Source organism: Periplaneta americana, chromosome 8 (assembly GCF_040183065.1).
Source record: "Periplaneta americana isolate PAMFEO1 chromosome 8, P.americana_PAMFEO1_priV1, whole genome shotgun sequence".
Classification (NCBI taxonomy): domain Eukaryota; kingdom Metazoa; phylum Arthropoda; class Insecta; order Blattodea; family Blattidae; genus Periplaneta; species Periplaneta americana.
This window is the reverse complement of record NC_091124.1, coordinates 143,286,910-143,314,907: the sequence shown is the minus strand read 5'-3', so window position 1 is coordinate 143,314,907 and position 27,998 is coordinate 143,286,910. Positions and strand designations below refer to the sequence as shown.

The window sequence follows — 27,998 nt, the reverse complement described above, 5'->3', positions numbered from 1 at the left end:
CTCGGATAAAGTAATATTTATTTCCTTTTTCAAGCAAACTTAAACATTATCTTTCACTATGCTACAAACAGAGGTTATAAATATCCGATGTTAATGAAATATTTGGAAAATAAAAGTAAGCATCATCGGCCCAATGAAAGAAGCTTGTTTCCTTCATTGGACCAGGTAGTTTCCATGAATGGGCTGCAGAATAATATTGTTAAATAACAACCCGCATCTAAATAAATGCCTATACACAATATCTTCGGCATTAATATGAGTAGTGTGTTGGCATGTGGAACCACAGAATGTGTATTCGAACACAAGCAAGACCACTAGGGCACTTACAAAAATCTTCAGATATTTCATTAACACAAGAAAATGAAATACATCATTGTCAGTTGGTAATCAGGCTTCGACCTGCAGCATTTATATCTCAAATTATTTACGATCTTAAAGAAATAAAAAGAAAAGACTTTAGGCCCTATTTGTTCTATAGCGTGATTAAACAGAACTAAAACATTAAAAAAATAACGAAAGTTGAAAGTTTAAGGGCTAATCAAACAAAACAGCAATTTATATACCTAAAAACAAAACATATCAAGACAATTGAAGTATTAGACTATAAATACCATTACTTATTGTTAAGCCAATTAAACTCTATCCTTCTTCTCTCTTTGGCTGACCAAATAAAAAACTGAAAAACTTAAAAAAGAACGTGCAATGGAAACCATGAATTCAGTTTTCTTTATAGCAGCTAACATGAGAAAAAAACGAAACTTTTATAAAACGTTGTCAAACTTTAGTCACAGTTTTCGCAATAGAACACTTTGGCTTCTTTGGAACAGCAGCACAATTCTCATGAACCCACTCGTTGCATGACAGACAGTGAATCATATCTCCTTTTATGCCATTGCAACAGAGGCCACAATACCATGACTCCTTCTTATAATTACACCTCGTTGAACTATTTGAAGAAAACGAGAGTTTGGTTTGAGCTGACTTCTCTGGTGCAGAATTTTCAAGACGTCTCCTTTTAGTTGTTTGCTTTTTACCTCTTCCAGCCTCTGCTTGTACGGACTGCTCATGATCACTATCATTCTCTGAGCTTTATTTGCACTTCTTCCGAAAGAAATTTTGTTTGGTATAGGAGAAGATTTCACCCAAGGAAACTTGCAATTTTGGTGCCAACGTTGTTGCATCAGCTGGAAGACATTCTAAACTATCTTGACTTCCAGATGCTATTGCTCCTTTTTCTAGATTCACGGTATTAGGCCAATTTGGTTCTGGAATTTACTCATTGAAAAGTCCAATTGTAGAAGCTTCATAAATGGGAACATCATCTGTTTCAAACTGCATCGTTGCCACAAAATGGCAATCTTGGAACATGGCCCTGTTGACTGGCCAAACTCCAGTTTTTGCAAATCCATTTACTGCAGTCCCTATTGTTGCCGCCAGTCCACATGTTTTACCAAACAGTCGTGGTATATGAAATTGGGTAAGAACTTCAGGTTTGCTTACTCAAATGCTTAACAAACGACACGTCCAATGGCTGCAGCCTAAGAGTAGTGTGTGCCAGCTTGATGAGATTTCTGGTGTGAGTTGAATGTCCATCAAGAAGAAGCAAGACTTCTCCTTCCTTTGAAGAACGGACAGTGCCGATGAAATGCCTTAAGCACCTCACAAATACATATTTGTTAATGTATCCACTTTCAGGATAATAAGCAAAAATTGTTCCCAATGAAGCTCCATCTTCTAATCCTTTTGCAGAACGCGCACGTTTGTAGATGATCAGTGGTGGAACATACTGACACGCAACACTTGTGCAGCAAACTGGATTAGTAGAGAAACCTCTGTTGCCTCTGGCTGTCAAACCTACTGCTCTTTTAACTTGAAGGCAAGCATCTTTCTAGGTTTGTTTTACACAGTTTATAAACCAGTCTCATCAACCTTGAATACTCCCATTGAATTGAGCTGGTTTTCGTCAACAATTTTCTGCAAGGTATCAAAAAAATGACTTATGTTTTCTTTATTAAACCCCTTAGCTCGAGCAAAAGAGGTCGACTCTGGTTGACGCAAGTTAAGTTCGGGATGTATAATACAATTTCTTTCCGACGATTCTCTTTTCTTTACTGAATATACGAGGGATTTCGTTCCTTTTGGTTATATCAAAAGATAGCAAGCGCAATTCCCTTGGCGTAAAACCACAATAGGCCTAATTTCCTCAAGTTTGAGAACATTAGCAATAAATTCATTTTCCACTTCTGTGGGAAGATCAGCTTGATACCTATACTTTTTTTTTATGTTCAATAGCAAAACAATTCTTGCCCGCTAAATGTCTTTGTAATGCTACCCTAGGCTCACTATATGTTCTGGCAGCCTCATTGACACCCATGTCACCATTTCGTACTGCAGCTAAAGCACGACTCATACCATCTTCCTGCCACCAATCATATTTCATTTTTGACGGTATCTAGGAAAGAAAACATACATATTTATAATATATGCATGTATAACTAATCATTAGTTTACATTATACACGTATTAAATCAGCTAGCACGGCTCTTTGTTAACTAATTCGAAACAGTAGTTATGGTTTCCATCATTGGGCCACTAGCCCATTCATAGCAATGCAGACCGACTCATTGAAGGCAACTAGCAGTGCATCGTTTAACATGACTCTCTATCCGTCCAAGGTAACTAAATTTTTAATGGAAATATGACTAAATAACGAGAATTCATCGTACTTTCAGACAGTGTCTGCAGAAATTTATACAGGATTAATATTTGACAGAAATGCTTCCTTCATTACACTAGTAAATTAAAAGAAAAACGTGAAAATCTTACCTTATTTCACTTTTGCTTTGTGTCTGCGTCAAGCAACTCACAACTAATATGGCGACACTTTGGCAAACCCCAAGTATACTAAACAGCCACCAGAGTGTACCTATTGTCAATACCTATGGAGAAATCGAGCCGGCCCATTGATAGCAACCTCTACCACCACTACTACAGGCTTGGCATGTGAGGTGCAGGCCAGTGCTGTGTGCCATCTTTGCAATGAGGTGCGAGGCTTGTGGTTCCTCATGCTGAGGATTTAGTGGATCAGTTGTGTCCAATGAATCTCTCTGCCTGTTTGCCACTTTTGGGAAAGGAAGTTAAGGATGAAGAAGAAATCATCCTGCACACTTTGGTGGAGAAGAGAGTGATATCTTCAGTAGACTGTCAATACTCCAAGTATCTAATTGTTTTATTTTCCTATTTTATTATTAATTTTTATCACAGATTTGTTCCTTGGACTCGCATAATTACGAACTTACATCCCTATCGATATAAAAAATTAAAAAAGTCTTCCCACATAATTCATTTTTGGCAGTCTGAGACAAAAATAGGTAGAGTGATTCTAAAACAAGTTACAAAAGAGTTTTTTACACTATTTTCTACACATTTACAGTTCCCTGTCCAACAATATGAAAGAAGAAGATAAGCATGGACTGGGGTTGTCCATAATACTATGGCAAAAACTGAAGTTTTTCTAATCTTAGCTCCACATACTTCGCTTTTGTCTCTTGACAGTCAAACTGCTATTTTGTAGTTAAATTTTAAGTTAATGAAGTGATATCAGAGGTCGCTCCATTCTAATAACACTAGTCAGCGATGAAATTCCTGCCTCCAAAGTTTTAATGTTTTTAGGGTATTTTTAGCATGCTGAAATCAAATTCAAAGCCAAAAAGTTCCTACCACGTACCATTTTTTTGTTATTTTTATTTTCTTATAATATATTACGACAATTTATAGCATAATCATTTAAACTGTAATACTTTAACATATGTAGGTTTAGTATGTTAGGATATGAAAACCAAATGTATTCAACATATTTTTAAGGTGTTTATTTTGAAAACCAAGGACACTGGATGTTTCTTAGCAGATAGGGGGTGCAAGCACATAAGGAAGTTAGGGCGAAATAACGTGCAGCCTTGTCATTATTTTTATTTGTGAAAGATAGAAATGTCAGCCACTCCTTGGTGAGAGACTCAACTCAACTCGTCTAGTTTCTCTCACATTTCATTAGTCTGCATTTCATCTGGAAACGAAACGAAATCAGTTTGAAGCTTTATTGTGGAGTAGAATGTTGAAAGTTTTTAGTTCAGTAAGAAAGTATTTACCATGTTGCATCAAGGATGTCTAAATAATCCAGACCACTTTTGTTATATAACTTATGTAGGATATACACATCGCCTAAGCAGAGGTGTAATAATACACATTTTGTGAAAAAGTCATACCATGCCTATTTTGGAATCAAACTTGGAAACCAAAGTAAAGCTTGGGCACCACACAAAGTATGTAGAGTATGCACTGAAGAACTTCGTCATTTGATCAATTGGAGAAGACCGTTGCTATCTTTTGGAGTACCTATGGTTTGGAGAGAGCAGTCGAACCATAGTAATGACTGCTACTTCTGTTCGTGTGATGTGAAGGGGTACGATTCTAAACATAAAAATCAAATCGTGTATTCAGTTATTCGGTCAGCCATTTTACCTGTGCCTAATGTATACCAATCCCTGTGCGACCAGAAAATCTTAAACAAACGTCATTCTAATGGTACTGACAACATAAAATAGGTTTTAAATACTTTTTCTCCAAAGATGATAATTTTGTATATTGCAGTAATGTGAAAGAATTTATGCTAAAACTTGGACTTCCAAACTATGACCTAAGTGAATGGAGAATGTTCACTGATGCTTCCAAGCGAAGTTTAAAGGATTTCCTCCTTCATAACGGAAACGTTTTTGGTTCAGTGCCCATTGCCTATTCAGTGATCCTCAAAAAATCATACACAAATTTGCAACTGCTGTCATTGCGACTAGACTATAGGAATACAACTGGCAAGTTTGTGATGATTTCAAAGTTCTTACTAAGTTGCTGGGTCAACAATATGATTTTACCAAATTTCCATGCATTCTTTGCCTATAGGATAGTAGGGTACGAGTTGATCACTGGACTATGAAAGACTGGCCACCTCGACAAAATCTGGAAGTCGGTTGTAAGAATGTTGTGCGCCAAAGCCTTGTGAGTTCTTCTAAAGTTGTGCTGCCATTTCTCCACATCAAGCTTGGCTTAATGAAACAGCTTGTAAAAGCTTTAAATAAGGAAGGAGGCTGTTTTAAGTACATATGTGACAAATTTCCACTACTATCTGAAGCAAATTGAAAGAAGATACATATTTAATGGTCTTGACATAAGAAAACATGTCTGGTGCAGCATTTAAAAACAGTATGGATGAAAAGGAGAAATCAGCATGGATGTTGTTTTAAAATTTCTTGGCAACAAGGATCCTAATTACCGAAACATTGTGGCTAACATGCTTGAAGCATACAAGGAATTTGGTTGTAAGATGAGTATCAAAATTTTCTGTTTTCTCAGCTAGATTATTTTGCCGGAAATCTAGAATTTTTCAGCTAAAAGTAAGATGAACGATTTCACAAGGATCTGCAGGAGTTCGAAAGAAGGTACCAGGGACGTGGGAGCATCAGTATGCTTGGTGATTATTGTTGGATGTTAAAGCATGAAATACCTGAAGAGAAACATAAAAGAAAGAGGAACAGGAAAACTTTCTCAACTAAGAAGCAAGTGGTGTAATTTTTTGTGTGATACATTGTGCTAATTTATACATCCAATAGTGAAGTAAACAAGATAAAACAAAGCAAAAACACTCTAGTGACATGTACGAACAACCATACACATAATTTCAGCAAGTTGTATGTTTTAAATATTGCTTTTGAATTTGAAATAAAAAAGTGAAATGAAAAAGTTTGTGATGAAATTCACGTAATTATAAAATACATTTAAAGTGATTTTGCAAACACACCTGATGTGATAGAAGCAAACGGATTGAAAATTCGGATTCAGCACATCAACATTATATTATAAAATCACATTACTTAGTTAGCAACAAACACAAAGTTGAAATTCGCAGGCTAGTGTAATTTATGTCAATTTTATCGGGTATGAGTAAATGAATATGTCTAATAGTTTGAGATCTTCCCCAATGAACTGGCTGCTTGGGAAGCCAATCTCTAAATTGTCGACAGCAAGATTACCACGTGGATTAGACATGCTCCAAGTGTACAGGTTCATCTCTTGGACAAAGACAAGCCCCTCCAACATACTTACAAATTGACCTAAGGGAGCATGCAAGGATTCCAACTCTGTGAATAGATTTGTGTGTTAAGAAACTTCCCAAACTATGATAAATATCTGGATCAAAAAAAAAGAGCAGACCGCAAGGAAGTAATGTAATGAAACAAAACACATTAAAGAGATCTGGGCAAGTAGTTTGACACGTGCAATGAAAGAGATTAGAAATGAGGAGGACCAGATGTTTCTTGAAAAGCAAAGAGAAAAGTATTTTGAAGTAGCATGGAAGGTAGTGATGTCAAACAGCTGCAAAAGAAACCAAGAATGAATGAAGAGAGCTCGGTACGAAGAAGTGAAGTCTGTGTGTGTCTAATGCCTACCCACTTCACTTGCGTGATTCTGCATACCGCGGATAGATGGCAGGACTGTGACCCATTTTTCAAGCTGCACACCACTCGGCAGGCCACGTTATGCATAATGTGTATCTGTTAAGAGTTATGTCGTGTATTAGAGTGAGTATATGTGTAAGTGTAGTGTAGGAAATGATGAGGACGATGACAAAGGTGAGGAAGAAAGAAAGGGAGAAACCCGGTGCCGGCACGTAGCCTACTCCTGTTGAATAGCACCCAGGGGACCACCAGGCTTAATGTCCCCATCCTATGGATGAATCACTATCAACAGTGACATATGCCTTCTTTTCATATGCACGTGGACAGATTTGGAATTTAATTCAAGCATACTGGTGCACAATTTAGTGAGTAAAAGTTGTGCACCACCATCTCTCGTAGTCCCGAGGTAGAAATCTTACATGAAAATTTCTGACCCTGCCGAGAATCGAACCTGAGCCGGCTAGTCTGAAGGCAGACGCATTATCACAGCGCTAACTCGGTGGACATGAAGAAGTGAATTTATATCCATGAAAGGAAGAGCAACCGACCCTCTTCATCATGTTAATCACCTAGTGCATCTGATAGCGAGAATGCATATCGACTGTCTGAACCATTATCTTGATTTTTAACATTATTACCCGCTTCAGATGTTCCTCCTCACCACCTAGTGTCCCTAAAACCATATTCCAGTCACCTAAAGTAGTCAGTGCCTTGAATAGAGTCAGTCTTCCAGATTGTGCAGCAGTATTTGTAGCTGGAGCCATTACTGAGACACTAGATAACATTAGAGAGTGGAACAAAGCATCTATTGGTATCAAATACTCTCTAACATTAATACTGGAAAGTTCACGATAAGAGAGGCGAATGACTCATCAGTGCTATCTAGTGGCAGGGAATGTTGACAGTGAGGATAACGTGGCACGTAGAGCGGTAAACTGCATCTAACAAGAGTTTTGTACTACAACACGTGGTGTAAGTCGTAAGGATTATTCTCATGGCTGTTCCACAAAATGTCAGAGAAAAGTGGAATTGTTTGTTCTGTGTTCTTCTGTAAAAACTACGCTTGGCAAAAAGATGCTAGATCGTTCTTCAGATTTCCGAAGTGAGTAGGTGAGTGAGTGGTCATGTAAATACAAGTAGTCTATTACTTTTCTGCCACAGGATGATGATGATTATTACAGTAGAGTCAGTAGATAACTTGTTCTGTGACCTTATCATGTGTTGCGGCTCTCACCAATGGGTATGGAGAAGGAAGATAATTAGTCTGAGATGAACTTTCGTGTCAGTAGATTCGTATAATTTTAATCATGAAACAAACTCTCTTCCTGTTAGCTCATTCTTTCCCCACTCGCACGATTCACATGACAGGTCTCGTGTCCTCACCATCATCATCATATTATTATTATTATTATTATTATTATTATTATTATTATTATTATTACTGTTATTTGTTTTTGTCTTATAGATGTGCCATATGGGTAAATAAATGTAAAAGACAGGACCTAGACGAAACGTTTAAAACTAGAGGAACAGAGTATCTGTACAAAAATCACAGAATATGTTCAGATCACTTTAGATTATCGGACTTCAATAACCCTAATTTGAAAAGTCAGGAGTAAGTAAAAATAAGGTGTAATTGGAAAAGTACCGAAGTTTCAAATGAGTCATAGACCTGTTACTTTTTAATATATTTTTTTAATAACAGACTGAAGAGAACAGCTATTCCTTCACTGAATTTAACAACTCCTTCTTCCGAAAATATGGGTCAAAGTACAATGAAAGAACCACGAAGGTCCCCAAAGAAACGCATTAGACCTTCCATCGAGGAGGTGACAGGTTCTCCAATTCCAGACAGAAATGACGATAGTCCTCTACCAGGTACCTCATAATCAGATAGTACATTAGCAATAACATGTTCTCTGTGCTAAGTGAATCAGTTATTAAACTGCATAAAACTACTTTACTTCCATCATACCAAACACAATTTCTTTATAGTTTCTCCATATAAAATATAGAAAGTCATGACTTTTTCAAACTAAATAGACGCATATTGTATACGTAACATAAAAATACGAATTATTGATTTTGTGAAGAAAGTGTGTGAACTCATGTTTTCTCATAAAAACTGATTCAGTTAGTTATTCGCAAAATATTATTTACCTAGCCCTAGACTTTCAAGACGTTATTAATATTTCACTAAATTAAGTCCCTGTTTATTTTTTAAGATGCAAGAAATCCTAAAAGGTCAAAGATGGCTCAAAATCTTCTGATAAAGACACTTTCTAAGAAATTGATTGCAGCTCAAAAGTTGGTATCTAAACACAAAAAAATTATTTCATCCCTTCGGGTGGAAGTGAGAGCTCTGAAGACAACCAGTTCAAATACTGATTTAATCAAAATTGTTTCTAATGATGAATTCATTATGTCGCAAGTGCGCTTAAAAAGAAAGAAAAAATTGGGAAGGCGGTATTCCAGTTACGATAAAAGTTTTGCATTGGCACTCCATTATTGCTCACCTCAGGGCTACAGATTTTTAAGGAGAAAATTGTGTTTGCTAACAGTCAGATCTCTCCGAAATTGGCTTCATGGATTTGGTAAAGGCCCCGGTATAAATCCCACCATTTTACAATTATTAAAAGTAAAGTCTGGAATGCTGCCACTAAATGAAGAGGTAGTAACACTTGCTGTAGATGAAATGTATTTGAAGGAAAATATAACGTACAATGCTAAAGTGGACATTTTTGAGGGATTCATTGAATTGGGTATACACAGCCCTAACCAACAATCTCCAACTAACGTAAAAGATTCAGAGGTACCACTTGCAAACCAAGGAATGGTTTTTATGATTCGAGGAATGTGTAAAAATTTTAAGCAAACCATTGGTTATTTTCTATCGAAAGATGCCATGCCTGCAGAGATTTTAAAATCACATCTGCTTGAAATGAAATAAATGAAATATAAGATACGGGATTTATCCCTAAAGCGATTGTTTCAGACCAAGGATCAAACAACACTAAATTGAGAAGACTGCTTGGATGTAATGAAGTACAGCCTTATTTTGAACACGATGGTGAAAAAAATTTATTTGTTTCATGATACACCACATTTGATTAAGAGCGTAAGGAATAATTTAAAACATTATAATTTTAAGCTATTTGATAAATTAATTAAGTGGGAATACCTAGAAAAACTTTATTTTATAGATAAAGATATGAATCCCCGACTTTGTCCTAAAGTAAAACTTAATCACTTGAATCTACCACCATTCACACTGATGCGAGTGTGCCTTGCTACACAGTTATTAAGTCATTCTGTAAGAAAAGCTATGGCAACACTCATAAAATTCAAACAGTTACCAGAGGAGGCTCAACCTACTGCAGACTTCATCCTGTTCATGGATAAAGCTTTTGATTGTTTTAACTCTTCTAGTTTCCAAACTAGTAAAGCCTTAAATAGGCCACTAAGTGAAAATTCCACACACTGGAATTTTTTTAATGAAATAGAAAAAAACATTTAGAAATATCCAGGTAATAAACAACAGGAAAATGAACCCAAAATGTATAAATGGCTGGCTAGAAAATTTACAATCTTTAAAACTGCTATGGAAAGAATTGCATTATAATTATGGATTTAAATTTTTAATAACAAGAAGATTAACACAAGACTGCATAGAAAATCTCTTTTCTATTATTCGATCTAAAGGTGGAAACAACGTAACTCCAGACTGCTCGAAGTTTAGAGCTACAATTCGGGCAATCATGATGAATCAATTCCTAAGTCCTCCTGAAACAAGCAACTGTGAAGCTGACGTTTGTTCTTTCTTACTCAAGAAAGGAGATATCGAGGCAGCTAAATTGAATTTTTGCAGTCCAGGCATTACAGATGTCTCCGATTTGGATGTAACTGTTGACAAAAATGTACAGCATACAAATGAAGAAACCGTGTTGCAAGAAAATGCAAGAGCTTATGTTGCAGGTTGGGTGTGTAGCAGAATAAATCACGAAATTTGTCGAAGAAATTTATCTTGTAAAGAAAACCCCAACAATGACGTAACAACGCACATCGCAAATAAAAAATACTGTAAAGATTCAAAAATTTTTTCCTAATGATGTTTCTCTAATGCTCAGCCAATTGTGTTCTGATGTTTTCAAAGAAACTGATCATGTTATTTATAAAACTAGAATTGGTGTAAAAAAAGAACTAGTTAAAATGGTAGTGCTCCCTGTTAACATGTCCATTTGCAGTGACTGTGCCAATGTCTTCATTGACAAATATTTCAATGTGTTAATAAATTGTTACATCAAAAATAAAATGGACAACCATACAGCTAAAAAAGAAAACAAGCGATGTATGAAAGCTGCTAAAGTCATGCACAACTAAATTTCATCAAATTTGAAAATATGAGAATTTATCAATTCATTTCTATTCTAATAACTTTGTAATTTGTTATTAATTAAAAATGTTATGAACAAAGTGACTCTAAAGTATACTATTTATTGCTTTGCAGCTTCTTATTGAAATCAAATGCACACCTCTCCTCTTTTCCTCACGTAATCCAGCACGACGCACGGAGTGTGCGAACGTTTCAAGCCGCTAGATGGCAGCACTGTTACTTTTCGCCGCCGCTTGCAATGCTAAACAGGAAAGCTTTCTAGTATTAATGTTAGAGAGTATTTGTTGGTATTTAAAGTCCATATAATGATATCAAGCTTCTTACTCTCCATAAGAAATATCCCAACCAAACTGTAGATAAGAAAGCACAATTATAGGCTATTATGGCATTTTGCCAACATCTTTGGTTTCTCTCTGAGCATCTAGTTGCTTTTTGATGACCAAGTGACCACAGAGAAAAAGAAAAATCATCACAATCATCATCATCATCATTTACTAAACAGGCTTTAAATAATGTGGTCTGTTGCGGACTCAATTCGTTTAACCAGCAAAAAAGGAAAATATAGTAACAAACTTGCAGCCTCCACAGAAACCTGATACTCCTCAATGACTACAGAACATGGCTAAATTGGAAAACCTGAAATTGGAGAATCCTATAACATTGAGAACCAGTTATTTATTTGAAGACTGAAATAGGAAGAGACAAATCTCAATCTTTCCTGCACAGACTTCCTACAGAGTGGTTTTCAAGGAACTTCGTGATTGCTCCTCTTAGACGAAAGTAGTAAATGACACGACAGAACGCACTATCAACCTGTTCCAAAAGTACAATGAGACATTGAAGAAGATGAATAGAAACAGTTTCTTCTATAACTTTTATCCAAACACCGATAAGAGTTTTCTACTCCTTCAAAAGCTGCCCTGACTTTTTTCTTTCACTATGTTACACATTATAAACTTCTCAGCTCTGGAGCGACTTGTAAATGGTAATATTTTAATGAAATTTTTTGTGCTTGTTTTACACATTAATGCATAATATTAGCCTTGTGGGAATTTGAATTTTTGAAAGTTCGGTTTTTTGGATCACACTACCATGTCAAGACACTGGAGGAATTTCTGTTAGCTACTAGCAAACACATGTAATTTTTAAGTGAAGAGTTCTCTTTTAGATCTCTTATGTCAGATTCTAGAATATTGACATAACTAAGTACTTGACTGAGAGTATCAAATGTATTTTGCATGTTTAATCTTACTGTTTCTAGTTGGACTGTAAGAGATTCGGTATCATGTACGTATCTCTGGCAGACTTAGTGTTCTCTCAGAAGATAAAATTTTCTTGGTAGGCGATCTATTGCAGACTCCATCCTGTTGTTCTCTCACCAGTGATAGCTTGGTTGAAACATGATGTGAACTGACATGAACTTTTGTACTGTCACCCCTTGACAATCTTTCTGATGATAAACATTTCTTGCCTGGAAAGATGAAGGACCCACCTCATGTAAAAGCCTCATACTCAGGATTGCCGAATTTGAGACAATCATGGTGGAACGCACTTCTGACCGCGCACCTCTTAGCTTTACAAACCACTCACTATTGCTCGTATAGTGTGGTCTCTCACCTCGCATGCATCAGATCTTAAAAAACAAGCCTTTTGAAGACTTGATTGCTGTGTGGATTTAGATTCAAACATGAGCACAGCTTAAATGTTATTGACTACTAACGACCCAGCAACCATAAAGCATTCTGAATCGTTAGAGACTGGAATTTTTTGTTGAGTTCAAAGTGCAAAATGTGGGATTTTCAAATGGGAAAATCGGTGCTTTCAATTAAATTTTTCAGTATTTTCACATTGTTCGTTTTCGAGCTTGGAAATTGGTATGTTCGTTTTTATAAAGTCTTTCCAACACTTTTTCCCAGATATTCGCAATTTTTCTTTTTGTTTTGCACACTGCAAAAACAAGTGGCAATAGAAGTCAGCACAAGAGATTGTTCGTCTTCCTTGCGAAAATTAATTGCCGATGCATGTTTTACCAACTTCAAATCTTTCTCAACAGTATCTCTTCTTTCCCACGAGACCTCACAATTACAAAATTTACACATGACTGTACTTTTGTCTGTGCAATAAAACCTATGCCTTATATACTGGAAAGCTCTATTGGAGCTATTTTATTATTAAGCATTCTTGTAGCCTCACTTGCACGGGAACACAATAATGTTATTTCGCCTATCTGTGACACTATAAACAAATAAAACAAACACACTCAACACGTCCAAAATAATATGGCATTCAGCAGGCTCACAATGCTCACAATACGATTCTCGCACATCGCTACATATATCAGATATGATGTCAGGAGTGTGTTTAGACCAGGTATTTGAATTAAAACCTTCTAGCTCGTTGACCGTTGACTAAAACAGATTCAGTATCGAATGTGCAATACTAGCGACCATAAATATCGACCTTATCTGTGCGACAGCTATCGATTATCGATTGCAGTAAAAAAAATTAAAAATTGAAAATTCGCGCACATAATTCGCTAATTGCTTAAAAAACCCCATTCCCGACTTGATACGGATTTCGCGATGTTTCACGAATTCAAATCAGGCATAAATGAATTGAAGAATGTATATTTACTGTAATTAGATGTTGAGAAATATTTTTTTCCAAAATTCGAGAAATATTCCATTCCCTATGAATTGTCAATACTTTAAAAGAAGGAAATAATATATTTCATTCAAATGGAATAACAAATTGTAGGAGAGAGGAAAACGAAGTAGGGTAAATCTTGTTAATATTGTGATAAGAGTAATATCGTGCTACTGTGTTTGATAGCTTATCATGCTTTTACAGAGCGAGAGAAGGACCGATTTGATGCAGCAACTTGTCCATGAACTTGTCCTTAATACATTGTCAAAAAAAACAGATTTTTGTCTCGATAAGTAAAATTGTAATAAATTCTCATACCAACTATTACGATATTACTCATATCACGATTTTACCAACCTTTACCCTCTCTTATTAATGTGCTTAATAATGTATTTTGTAGCTGAAAATATATTTATTTATTTAAATTATGTTTTTGAATAATGAATTATGGTTCATAATTGTGTATGCGATATTAGCACTCAAAGAGAAAGGGATATTGGTAGACGGCTGCCAAAGTAATTGCAGATCAGTCTCAAGCCTGCAAGCATAGTAATATCGACAGGCCAGTTCTAAAGAGAAACAACTCAAAATTTAAAGTTGTGAGAAAAATGAAGTTTAAAGCTTCAACCATACATAAAACATGATTAATTGAATTTGGATTAAGTTAAACGATCCTCTGATTCTTCACAGCAACATAAAGCTTCAAAATGCAGCTTTCTTTAAACTTTAAATTTTGAGTTGTTTCCCTTTCAAGCTGGGCCGTCGATTTTGTATTTCTGTTTTGACTGCCTGCACACTTGGATAAGGAACAATAATTTAATATGACACGATTATATTTAATGTCAAATTAAAAAACTAGATAATTTCGTGTTAAAATGTTAAATTAATATTCTTCCTTTTATGTCAAGAACCTAATTTGTTTTAACTACAAACATTTAAGAACAGGTTCTATGAACTAAGGCAAATTGAACAAGTGAATCCACTGGATAAATGCCCTATTCCCTACCAGTAAGAATCCAAGTCTCCTGAACTTGTTCACAGAGTATGTGGATATCCAGAGTACCGCAATCCTTTGCGCTGGAAATGCCGACAAATCAGCCATTTTTATTACAGCGCTTGCTATTTGCCGTACACATTTGTAAAGGGAATGAATGTAGCCTAAATCAGAATCAAATATTTTTAATTTTAAGGGCCATGGCCTAAATTGAGTTTTACTTTAAATGTTCCCATCCCAAGCATGTTGAAATGGAATAACAATAGTGGCCGACTAGTTGATTGCACTGCTCTGGGATTCTGCTTGTGCATAGCTGAAAGAGCATCTACTTCAGGATGTAAACAGTTACTGTACCTGAGTACATAGAGAAGTCGAAAAGACGAATCGCCACTCTCTGCAGATGCTGCAGCTCCTCCAGCCTGACTTCCTCCTCCCACTCGGCGTACCGTCTGCTGGATTCCTCGAAGTGGTCGCTGCTCTAGGTCTGGGTGGCAGTGTCTAGCATCATCAGCTTGCCAGTTGTATCATGTCGAGCTAAAAGGCAGTGTAATTCTGAACTGAAATCTTCGTAATACACTGATAGTTAACTATGAAGAGAATAAATAGGTACTGTCCAGCTGAAAGGTTATGTCTCATCCCAGTTCGTCCCACTCGTTTCTCCTGTCCTCTCTGTAAGGGCTAGTGGCTGAGCTGTTAAGTTCTTCTCTGCAAATATTTGCTGTACGGAATTGGAAGTTTACATAATATTATACAACTGTTTAAAATAATTTAAAGAAAAGGGCCCCGTTAAGTAAGTAATTGTCATATCATTTCCCCTGTTTTGACGACTGTGTGACATAACCACTTGGATGGAGAGTAGCATGACAACATGTACATCACCAAATTAAACTATTAACTATAAGTGAATCATAAAAGTAAAATCTGAAAAGGAATCAAAAGATGAAGCACGTAGTAATGGCATAACCTCTAAGAAAAATAAATTCAGAGAACTGAAATGAAGAAGTTTAGACTTTTATTAAAAAATGAAATTAAATCATCCATATTCTTTTATTTACAGATGGCTCCTAAATGTTATGTTTCTGTGTGTACCAAAAATTACTAGAGTGCTTTAAGTGAGTGTGTTACATTACAGTTCTCAAATTTCCAACTGAAAAGATAAGTTATGTGGCTGGAAGCTACTCGTATACTATGAAATATTTTCACACCAACAAAGCATTCAGTTGTGTGTATTAAACACTTTGAAGTAAACGATTTGTATCTAGTACATGTTTCTAGAGACAGAGAAGGAAATGTGCAAGAATAATCCTAAAGCAGATCTCTTATAACTATTTCCAGGTTTACGGGAACAAATAGATAATCTTATTCCTCAACAAGAATGGACCCTGCTAACAAGTGCATTCAAAGATTTGAGCAGCAACAAATTAAGTGCTTGCAAATGGACAAAATTAATTCGTTTGATGACCTATGTAACATAGATACTTTAAAAAAGATAGCAGGTGGATCATTAATCTCAATCCAGTGTTTCTGTACTTTTTGTTGGTTAATTTTGAGGGTGTGTCACAAATATATTGATGTATTAAAATATATGACAATTTATCAGTGCAATTGTGTGTAAATAATCAAAATGATATTCATTGCATCACAGAGTTGGTAAGTGCACACATGAAATTAGAAATGTGGTCTCAATTGGAGAGCATTCTTCTGAAGTACGTAAATTATAATAATTATTACGGTGTAATGATGTTTAGTGTTAACACAACAGCATGTTGGCCACGTTTGTATGTTTACTTAAGTATAATGCTTTATTGTAGGAAGTATTCGAAGTATTATGTTTATTGGAACAAATTTCAAACACATTAAATATAATGCCAAAATACTTATGTGATGTATTATAAGTGCATCTTTGTTGTACAAACAGTCATCTTCCTCCTGCAATGTTATTAGAAACTGTCCATTTTATACGCTAATATAATACTGAAATCTTTTAACAAATGCAGTAAATCAATAATAATGAAGTAATTTTTCACTTTTTTGAACCCGTGTGCTAGTAATCTTTTCTCATGCGTTAATTTACGACTCTTTATCAAATGCTATTATTATCTAGCATCTGAATAAAATAATTAAGTGCAAAAACAAGCGTGATAAAGACACATTTGCTCTATATGGGTTGAGGGAAAACTGCAGAGAAAACCTCAACATTGACATTCCTTAATTTGAGGATCAGCCAGCAAGCCTTGAGAAACTGCTATAGAAGCAGCACTTTCTCTATCAATACTGTCTTTACTTGTGCAATACAATATGCTAACTGCGAGCACTGCGGCTGCAGTATTTGTTCTGTTGCATTGAATGGGGGACAATCACATCACACACGTGATCAGAAGTTAAGGTTGTTGCAACCATAAGGCAAATTCCTGCATGACGCTATCTGCAGTAGGTTCTGGAATGTAGACTATGATTACACCGTAAAAAAGGTCCTTTCTAAACAATAGGGCAATAATGCAACAGAAAGTAGAACATTTCCTAAAAACAATAAAATACCAAATAGTGCAAATAAATGCAAAATAAAAGTAGGCTATATTGGTCTCTATTGAAGTGTAAAGAGTTTATATTGTATCCTGCATTGTCTCTGAAGTATAAGAAAAAATATGATATTTCATCAACTTCCGAGCCCTATTCATCACTCATCAACTCATCACTTTTTCCCACCTCACTTCTGACATTCCCATCACATCCACTCTGTTTCTTCTCATTGCTTCCTTCATGTTTTCCAACTCACCCGGTAGAACTGGTGTCTTCTCATCCCTCGTTGCAGTCGTTGATCTTCTTTTCTTCTCTTCTGTGTCTTGTGTCATGACATGTCCTTCCCCAGTATCCCCCACCCGGACATCTGATTGGGGGGATAGTTTACGTCCGGAGTTTTTTACCAGGGAAAGACTCATCATGGCATTTTCAACATATCTTCTTGGGATATATAAATGCGGTAGCTTCCCATTGCTTTCCGCACACCACTCTCTCTTTCGCATCTTGAAAGATCCCAGGGGGCCCCAGCGTGGAGGTGAGGAGAGTGGATTTGACTAATTAGGCCCTCCGGACTTCACCGAAATTTACCACTAGGGTTAAATATCAGTTCCATCAGGGTTTTTGACCCAATCAGAGACTGGGAAATCCCAATTAGTCTTTGCCCCCCTTATTGAGTCTAAAACATTACAAAGGTTATCAATGTCAAAAGATAACTAAGATACTTATCGAGCATGACACCAAGAAAGCTGGTCTTCTTATTTTAAAATGTAGTCAACCGACCGCAAGGAAATTTAAATATTGTCGTTTTCATATTTTATATTTAAAACGTATTTTTAATTTTTCTAAAGAAATTGATATAACGTACATTTTATGAAGCAGTTATGTATTACATTATTGTTAGGTTACTTGATTTTTATCGACAGTAATCTCACTAGATAATGTCCGACTTTGTGTCAAGAAGAGATTAAAGAAATTCAATATTACCACTCAAGTTGGGCTCACAGAATAATAATATGGTACAGTCACGGAAGATAAATTACTATCTTGGAAATTTCAAGCTCATAGGGAACTTGCACTCTAAATATCATGCAGTCGAATACAGGGGCGTTTTAAATGAAAATAATACTAATTGATCTTATTTCTCATTACGAATGTCATAACAATAGAAACTTGTTAAAACTAGGGTTGCCATAATGAAGAAACAAAGAAATCAGTACATGATTCAAAAGTCAATTTGATCGACAGGAAAAAACGCAGGAATTTATAAGAAACTTGTATATATAATTTATTTTTCACATTAATATCACTTGTTTACTTAATGTGGATGAGACTGGCCACTTCAGTGATACACTTTACCTTATCTAGCACACTATTTGGCATGCAATTTACATTATTACCATTTATTTTAGCACCACACCATTCATGTCTGTAGATCACAGTCACAGAACCTTTCATACTTCTCAGAACTGTGAAGAGAAGGAAGGATGAGTTGTGAAGCTAACTGCAGTTTACATTATACTCTATCTGCAGATGCGTTTACTAACTTAAGTGATAATTTGTTTCTTTCTTGTATCCACTGGCCATTCATCAAAGAAAATGATCTTTGAACGTTGGTATTATATCCACGTAGAGAGAAATAACAATTCTACCATTTGCAGCAGTTCTAAGTAGGCTACTGCACCACGGAAATACAACTGCGACAAAAATTTACCGAGATTTCGTGTGAAATCATATTTTTAGAAATTTCCTCTTTGTTGTGCAGTAGGAAAAAATTAAATTTTATCACCTAGTCAGACAGAAGGCTCTTACTGAGTTCGTAAGATGTATTATCTTGCACCCATTTGAGTATCATTTGAACACTATCTTACAAATTACTGCATTTTTCCAGATTTCTGTCCGACTTCATTCAAAATCGTGGACATCAGTCTTTTCTCCCTACACTATAAAGCCATGGACTGTCCGAGGCATATGGCAGCCCTTTGTTACAACCCAATGCCAATTAAATTTAATGCATTTTCTCAATTCTCTTCATCAGATCATTTTGAAGGGATATGTGTTTACATTCACAAAAATATACAAGTAAGCTCTTGAAGGATGTTTAAGTTACATTCAAACAATATAATTTATTGTAAACAATAAATGCATAATATTCTAAATTGTAAAACTTTAATTAATAATATAATTTGTTTATATCTACATTTTATACGGTTATATTACTGAATCATCAATCAATGCAGAGAACTTAAATTGTACAACGAGAGAGTGAACTGGGCATCAGCAGAAATATTTAAATGATCCTTATTAATGTTTGAATATGTCTTGAAATGTTTATGAGATGCCACAGAAACTAGTGAAATGTCATAAGTACGCCTCAAAATTGATGTTTCTATTTCGATAAATAAGATGATGAAATCAAGAAACTGCTGTAATGGAATTGAAAACTGGCAAAGCTATAGGAAGTTTTACAGGTTTTCCCGATTGCAAGGTCATGGGGATTGTGTCAGTCTTCAGTCTGGGCATTGCACACACGTACTCCGTGCCAAAGGTGAGTGTAAGCTCATGTCTATCACGTGTGTTGTGGGGGAAAGGCGTCATATGACACAGCTTCTCTCTGGTGCTGACCAGCCTGTACAGCTACCACATTGCCCCTGATGTATGGGACGATCCCCAGCCAGAGTGAGGATTTTGATTACTTAAAAAATTATCTATAAAAGACCCAAAAAGTTATATTATAATGGCTAGAACCCGGAATTTTAGGTGCTAAAAGTTAATATTGTTCCTCGCTATAATTTAATATAAAAGCCATGCCCCCACTTCTTTGAGATGCCATTCTTGTCATTCAGTATTTTCCCTTCGGTACTGCTAAAGGTCTCTAATCCTCTTAACCACCACTTACAAACTAGCGCACGATTTACAAGATCATTGCCATACCTCCACTTCATTTAAATGCCATTCTTGTCATTCAGTATTTTCCCTTTGGTATCGTTAAAGGTCTTTAATCCTCTTAACATCACTTACAAATTAGCACACGGTTTACAAGATCCATTGCTCAGTCCTTCTGACTCTGTTGTCTATTATTACATAATGGACTCTTGTGAACTAAGCTTAAAACTTTCCTCACGGGCACTAGGCCTACTTCTATTCATCTACACTCAGTGACATTCTTAACTTTTAGGACATAAAATTTCGGGCTGTAATAATGACCTGAAATGATGAAAAAACAGACCTAAAAACAAACAATACTATGCATAAGTAGTCAAAATACTACCTTAAATTAACAGCTCTTCAGACTGTCTACTATGGTATTCCCATATAAAAGTATAAAAATTTCCCACACGAACACAAATTTTCCCACAACTTACAGTGTGAGCTACAATAAAATAATTAATTAGGTCATAATTAAACATTCAGCTACAATAAAAGAGAAGGGTGGATGTACCAACCACCAAATCTCCTCCACATCTAGCACATGTATCCCAATAACGGAAACTAAAATGGATGCTGGTGACTTCAAAGGTGCTCTAGTTCATTTCTTTTATTTGGAAGCAAAGCGTACAACTTAGCTGAGAGCTTCATGTGCTATTCTATTCTCCTCTTCCTTTTGACATGACTATCGAAAAAATCCTTCCAAGTTCTGCGTTTGAATGAAGTAGTGTCAGTACTAATTTTGCGAGTTTTTCTATATTGGGAAATTTTACTTCGTCATTGAAGACTAGCTTAAATTAGGCCTACTAAAAAAAATCATTTTAAAATTGAAAAATGATAAAAAAAAGCTCTCTAAATTTAAAAAATGACTTCAAAGAATTAAAACAGCGAAAAATGACCTAAGAATGACAAAAACTCTACATTTCTGTAACCAGCAGCTCATATCCAAAATGTATTTATTTACAGGCATTGCAAAGAATGTAAAAAAAAAAGAAAGGTGACATGTCATCAAAATCCGCGCCCTGATCGTAACCATAACCATTTATTACATGCACTAGATCATGGGACATGTCATATTTACAAACTAATAGAGAGTTAGATAATACACAAGAGTATATCGCCATATTCATCTTCGTGGACTGTCCTGGCTCAGTACTCTTACCAAATCTCTTCTATAATGTGTCCGACATTTCCATGCTGACCACTGTTCATCCTCTTCACATGTTCACTCCACTTTGGTTCATATTTTATCTGCTCATTGACAGGTTCGTGTTCTAATTATTTTCTTATTTCATTTCTAATCTGGTCCACTCATGAGCATCCTTTTATTGTATGTAAAAATTTAATTTCTGAGGATTCTATACGGCTTTAATCTTCATGTTAATTACATTACCCACCATTCACTTTCCTGAGAAGTAAGTGTCGTCATACATATGTAAAATTTTAGCTGAGTTGCTTTTCTAGTTCATTTTGCCCATAATCTTTTAATAATGTACTACACATTATCTGGTATATTGTATGAGACTCCTCACCAATATTAACAGCATCAAAATGACAATAGAAGAAAAAGCACTGATTCAATATGAAAAACTTATCAGGTACCCGGAAACAATTGGCATTCATACAGTCCTCTCTGTAGATTGAAAACTCAAAAAAGTTTCATATCCATTGTTCAAGAATTAAAACAGAAAATCAATATCCCAAATTTAAAAGAAAACTTACAAATTAAACCAAACCCCTTAACTCTATTAAATATAGAATATAATCTAAATTTAACAGAAGAAATACTGATATCAGAAGTAAACACTGAAATAATGGAACAATTGTCTTTAGAGACAATTAATATTAGGTACCCTCCACAAAACTGGCTTCATTTATACACCGACAGATCCTTGATCTCCAGAGAACAAGGTGCCGGTGCAGGTGTTACGTACTGTCTCTTCTTACTTTATAGATCTCTTGGATATGGGACAACAAGTTTTGAGTGTGAAATAATTGCAATACGTGAAAGTCTCAGGAATCTTCTATGCCACATCAATAAATTTAAGAATGCAGTTATATTGTCAGACTCCAAAGCAGCTATTCTATCAATAGTCTCTAAACACACACCTTCATCTCAAACAGCAGAAATAACTAAAATGCTCTCCCAATTAATATCACTCAATAAAAGAATTGTATCCCAATGGATACCATTGTGGAATCCTGGGAAACGAGAATGCGGATGCTTTAGCAAAGAAGGGCAGCACTGCTACTTACAGACCTGTTACTAAATCTACGTATTACTCTGTTAAAAGATTTATTAAATCTACATACTTAGACTTCAACAAACAAAATTTGATAACACAATCTTAAGGGAAAAAAATGGAACTCTCTGCATCAAAATCCACAGTTAATTCCCGATTTACCACGAAAATCGTCTGTAGCTGCATTTAGATTGGCAACAGGCCATGATTGTTTGGCCAAACACCTGCATAGAATTGGAATATATCAGTCCCCTAACTGCCCATTGTGCAACTCAAACCAAGAAATGGATTCGGAACACCTCAAAATCTGTGCTTCAGTGGCTGGCCATGATAATATCTTTGAAAAATATTGAAGTGGGAGAGGTCAAATGACTTTACTGTCAAACGCCTGGCATTAGAAAACAACAACATTATCTGGTATAGCAGAGGAGGCAAGATCTGCCCTGCGACCTTATCATGTGCAGTCACCAATGGGTATAAAGGGTCAAGACAGGTTTTAGTCTGAGATGAAATTCCATGTTGGTAGATTTGTACAGTGGCGGCTGATTGGCTGAGGCAAGTGAGGCTGGGCCTCAGTCACTTTGTTTTCTTAAACTCAAAATTTTAGTGGTTTTTAGTCGTATATATCATAGCTATTATATTAGTTCTTTCAATGAAGCATATAGAGTTGTAGAAGTAGAAAACCTTGTGATGTATATAGACCTGTCTTGCAGTAAAATTTGTTCCTGAAGCCAGGATCACTCATGCCGTGTCTGGCTTCTGCATTTCCCCGGGTTTTAAGGTTGCACTGGGAAAGCTGAAACTCAGGCACATTTCTTGTGGCCTCGTGGCCTAGCAGGTATTCCCCCACCCATCAGCCTTCACTTCTCCCATTCAGAACTCGGTTCTTGTCAATGCCTGTCTCAAGTGTCGGTTGGGATGAGAATAACAGTTGTGAATCGTCATAAGGTCCACTGTGGTTATGTGTTTCGGGAAAATAGTAAATAGAAGTCTTATGGCCATGCCGTAATAGTTTTGAATTTTGTCTATAACTGAGTCAGTTAGCCTCCCCTTTCCTAATAAACCCTTACCATCCGATAATTTTTGTCCCTTCACACTGGTTTTCAGTCTCCTCAAAATGCCCATTCTCTTCTGTATGTGGCCTATGCACTCTAATTTTCTAATTTGTACGTCATTCCCATGTGGTTTCAATTCCTCAACAGCACTGAATGTCTTAGAGTCCCATCTCCTAAATATTTCACATATCTCACATTATATGAACTGAGTGACCGATTGAAAATGTTCGTCACACCTGCAACCTCCACTCCACCACTTGACCCACTGTAATTACATTCACAATCGGTTTCATGTTTATTTGTTGTTCTACCTTCACACCTACAATGTTTTGATAATATAGTAACATCAATTACCTTGCCAGTGTCCACACTAGTTGCCGTCACAACGCCATTTAGTGAAATGTGGCCCCTTTTCTGCCACGTCCCATCAAAGGCAGCTGATATGCCTCTGACATTATCATTTTCTGCAACTGCTTCTTCCACAGCAACCTTCATGTTATGTAATGCAACATTTTCAATCGCAGATCCAATTATTATGTTATATCTAGTAGACCTGGTTGGAGGAGGTGGCAAATTCAAAATGCCACATAAAGTCTCTCCACCTGTCTTACCTTTTCCTATAGCCCTAAGGCCATACATAGTCAAACATTTACTGTGTAGAGTTTACACTGTTATTGGGTTTATCTTTGAAATATCAATAGATATAGAGTTGTAAAAATTTACACCATACTCACAGTATTTACATTTTAAAACTAATTCTGCAGCAAGACCAATATGCTTTTTTACCTCAAGAGATATCCCACCTCTGTCACAGCCTTTACAGAATACATTATTTTGCAGTACACTAGGTAATATGCCAACATCTATAACCCCATTGGTATCACTAACACTGTGTTCTTGTTTCAGGGTTTCATACCTGATTTTAGAATCTTCAAGTTTCTTTCCTGATGCACAGCCATTATTTACAGATTCACACTGACCACATGTGCTAGAGGGTTGTAGGTTAGAATTCACCTTACTAACAGTGTTCTTACGTTTACCAACATTTCTTCTCTTCTTAAATACTTTCAAACTACTTTTGTAACCCATATTGTAAGAAAATATCACAAAATGCACCTCTATAATGCAACTGAACTGTATCGTAACACAATTAATAATAGAACTCCGTACAGCACGTGTATAACATCACAACACTGTAAACAAATCCGTTGCTACGAAACAAAGCACAGACGGTAAACCAGGTGTGCCAATACACATAAATTCCCTACAATGAAAAAATTTCGCACATAAGGCGCAAAATTTGAAACTAACATAGTAGTATCACAGTCTAGTATATACAGTCGCGAAGCTCAATACGTAGTAAATATGCAAACATTAGATAGTTGCTCACCACTAGGATCGCTAATATCGCCTCATTACAGGCAATACAAAATAGTACCGTCACAGTCTATTGTTTCTAGCACCCTCAAAACTCAAGCTTCGTGACTGTATATAGTAGACTGTGGTAGTATGCTAGATGAACAGGAGACAAGCCCATAGGCGGAGTAATGGGGGCCACTGCCCCCCCAACTTGTCTGATCTCTTTTTTTTTTTCTATTATTCTATTGAATTCAAAATATCTTTTTTTGTTTTGTTTATGATTAAGTTTTTGTGCTTAAATTGATGAATTAATGTCTTCTGATCATGTGCCTGGACTATAATACTGTATTTATTTTAAATTTCTGAATGTATAAGAATTCCTATACTACCTCATTTGAGGAATGGAAGCACTGTAATGTTTCTTTCGTAACAGCCTATACTATTGTCTTTGAAGTCTGCAGTTGTTGAGGCCACCACTTCGAAATATATGAATAACATACTGCACGACAATGCAGGAAAAAGAAAAGTGATCCCAGTATAATGTGTAAACTTAAAAAATGAGATTAAATGAAATAATTATTAGAAATTACATTTCATATATCTTCGGAAGGTAAGCTTCATATAAAAATATTTCTGTTAGCACTGTTACGTAGTTTTATTGATGTATGCATGTGTTTCTGCACGAGAGAGAAAAAGAGGGAGATTGTTTTAAGTTATGCCCTATTATAATTTGTAGCAGACCTACAGTTCAAGCCCTATACAACTCGCTTTGAAACATCGCCGATATGGATGTAACACTGTAAAAAACATGCCCCTCCCCCCGAAAATACCTTTATTAACTGATCATATTCCAATATACTGTACCACGGTCAAGCTATAACGGAGGAGGAGGTAATTAATTATGTCTTCCTTTGCCTCCCCAAGGAAATGGTTCTCTCTCCGCCTATGGACACGCCCACTTAAATGTCACTGTTCATTTAAACCGAAAAAAAAAAAAACATACTTAGGAATAAGATACAAACTTAAATCATGGCTCATCTGAAAGATAAATGAAAAATGAAAAATTCAAGATTTTTTGGCTTACCAGGTCCCCTTAAATTTCAGTGTTTTTTAAAATGAACTAATCGCTGTTAGTCTTTTTTTTTTTTTTTCCAGTTCACTTTATGTTAAATGAAAGTCCTCTGAAAATGCTATAGACGGAGCCAATAAACCAATTTTTCGTAAAATTGCAATGAGCCCCATCTGCATGTATACCCTTCTTATAATAAACATTGTAACCTGGACTGTTAAAATGTGACGTCTGCTTGAAAATTTTAACATCAACTACAATTTTTGAGTTCACTGGGTCCTTTCCTTTAAAAGCCATTATTTTCGTTTTCGTCAGTGCTGTATTAAATATAATAAATGACTATAATATTAAATACAAATACATAAAATCTGGAACTTAATTTTAGAAAACTATAGGCTGAGCCAACTTCAGCTAAAAGGACCATTTGCAGTGTGTAAACCAAATACTTGTAAAATTGTAGAATAGACTCCTCATCTAACTACTCTGAATTATCTTGAAGACAAGATCTAAGATAGAGCAACTCTAAGAATTCATCAGTGCTATAGAGACAGTGATATAATAGCAAACTGATTTGTATAGACCTATTTATTTATTCTCATAATCCTTTATTCGTCTTTTCGTTTGACAACTCAAGTTATCAATTCTCTTATTTCTGTAACCATACACTTCTTGTCCAGTCGTTGGCTACTGCAGAATTAAGGCTGAAATATTCCCAGCCACTTTTGATAGTACCTCTGATTGAGGTTCTGGCTGATATTTACATCTATTATCAGACAGTACATCTCACTTGACAATACGTGCCAGAGGAAGAACAATTGTTTGTATCATATAATTCTGAAGTCTGATTAATGTAATATGTAGCTAGTCGGCAATGTATGCAATGGAGGGGAAAAGAAATTGGTCACCTACCCAATTATCTTCCGGCTTAGTTGCTTCATGAGTGATGACTTATTGGTGTCACTTATGAGATTCAGACCTGTCTTCGGACAGCTGACAAAGCAACAACTTTTGATAGGCTCAAAAACTTTTATCTCACGTAAAGTCTGTCAGGAATGGTGGAGAAGCTCATTTTTTTTACTGATTGCTATAGACTTATTCCACGTTAAGAAAAACGCATTGAGCATATAGGGCTGTTCGATCAAATGATCAGTTGGCACAGAAACGCCTGCCTGCCACAGCTTCCACAATGTGCTCTGCAAGGTCCATGAAACCAATGACTTTTTCTTAATGTGGAATGATTTATAGTAAAGCATGCGGGAATCTCAGCCCTTTCGTTCTCGTTTTCTAAAAAAGTCTCCTCCGAGTAGCCAATTTGGATGTTCTTTTCTTTAACATTTTATCGGGCTCTAGCATCCATATGCTCGAGGGTAAAGGGTGTCCTTTGGACTGCAGTTAGAATTTGGTGACCTCTCTGCTCTACTTACATCAGCTTTCTTCCCGCTGCACATTCGGCAGAGTTATGGTGGTGAGAATCTTCACAGATGGATAGATTATAACCTTGGACTTGTTTCGAAAATAAACTTCTATTTGGGATTCCGATTTTGCTGCTCCTGCGTCCGATGTGAGTCACGGGTGAATGCAACACTGCGCCCCATTCCTCTATTGCGTCATTAGGCCTATATACCTACATCGTCCATTTTCCTACAACTCCAACTACATAATCCCTCATACATGCACTTCTTCCCTGAAGAAGATGGCAGAGCTAGCCGTCGAAAGATTGGAATCTAATCTCCAACTCACCTGGCTGAGAACCCAAGAAGAGTTATTCTATATCAAACGCCGGGAAAGCCTCGAGTCATACTAATTTATTTGTTGGTTCACTACCCAGTAACTTATTCACTTACTCAAGTGCTCACTAGTACACTTTCTCGTCAATGTTTTTCCTGTACCATCTGATAATTTCGAAATGTGTTGCAGGGAAGCGTGCGTGTGTGTGTGTGTGGGTCAGACATTTGGCTGCAGAACATGTGGTTGATCCTTAGTGTCCTGCTGCAGAACTTCACCTTCAAGCCGGCACCAAACCAGAAGCTTCCAGACCTCATCAAAGTGCATGGTTTCCACCAGACATCACCAGATTTCTGGTTCTGTCCAGTGCCACGGGTGTGAACCTTTGCACAAGTGATTCTCAAACGACAACCTGTAGGCAATCCTCTCAGAGCTTTTCACTTAGGACACATGGATATGAAATTTAGCAGAGGAATCCTCGTCATTACTGATTACTTTCCAAATTAATGTGAAGTTTAGCTGGGTGCGAAATCACGAACTTTGAATATTTGATTTACATTTGT

At 36.1% G+C, this 27,998-nt stretch overlaps 1 protein-coding gene and 1 long non-coding RNA gene across 3 annotated transcripts in view; both read right to left on the bottom strand.

Annotated features, from left to right (window-relative positions):
- The window catches only part of LOC138705125 (uncharacterized), a 208,425-nt gene that overhangs the window by 85,193 nt on the left and 95,234 nt on the right, over window positions 1-27,998 (bottom strand). The gene's annotated exons all lie outside the window — the stretch shown is intronic.
- LOC138705126 (uncharacterized) lies at window positions 6-17,720 on the bottom strand. Its single transcript, XR_011333636.1, has 3 exons — window positions 17,316-17,720; window positions 14,894-15,073; window positions 6-2,452 (listed from the first exon to the last, which is right to left on the bottom strand). It is a non-coding gene; the product is annotated as an uncharacterized lncRNA (long non-coding RNA).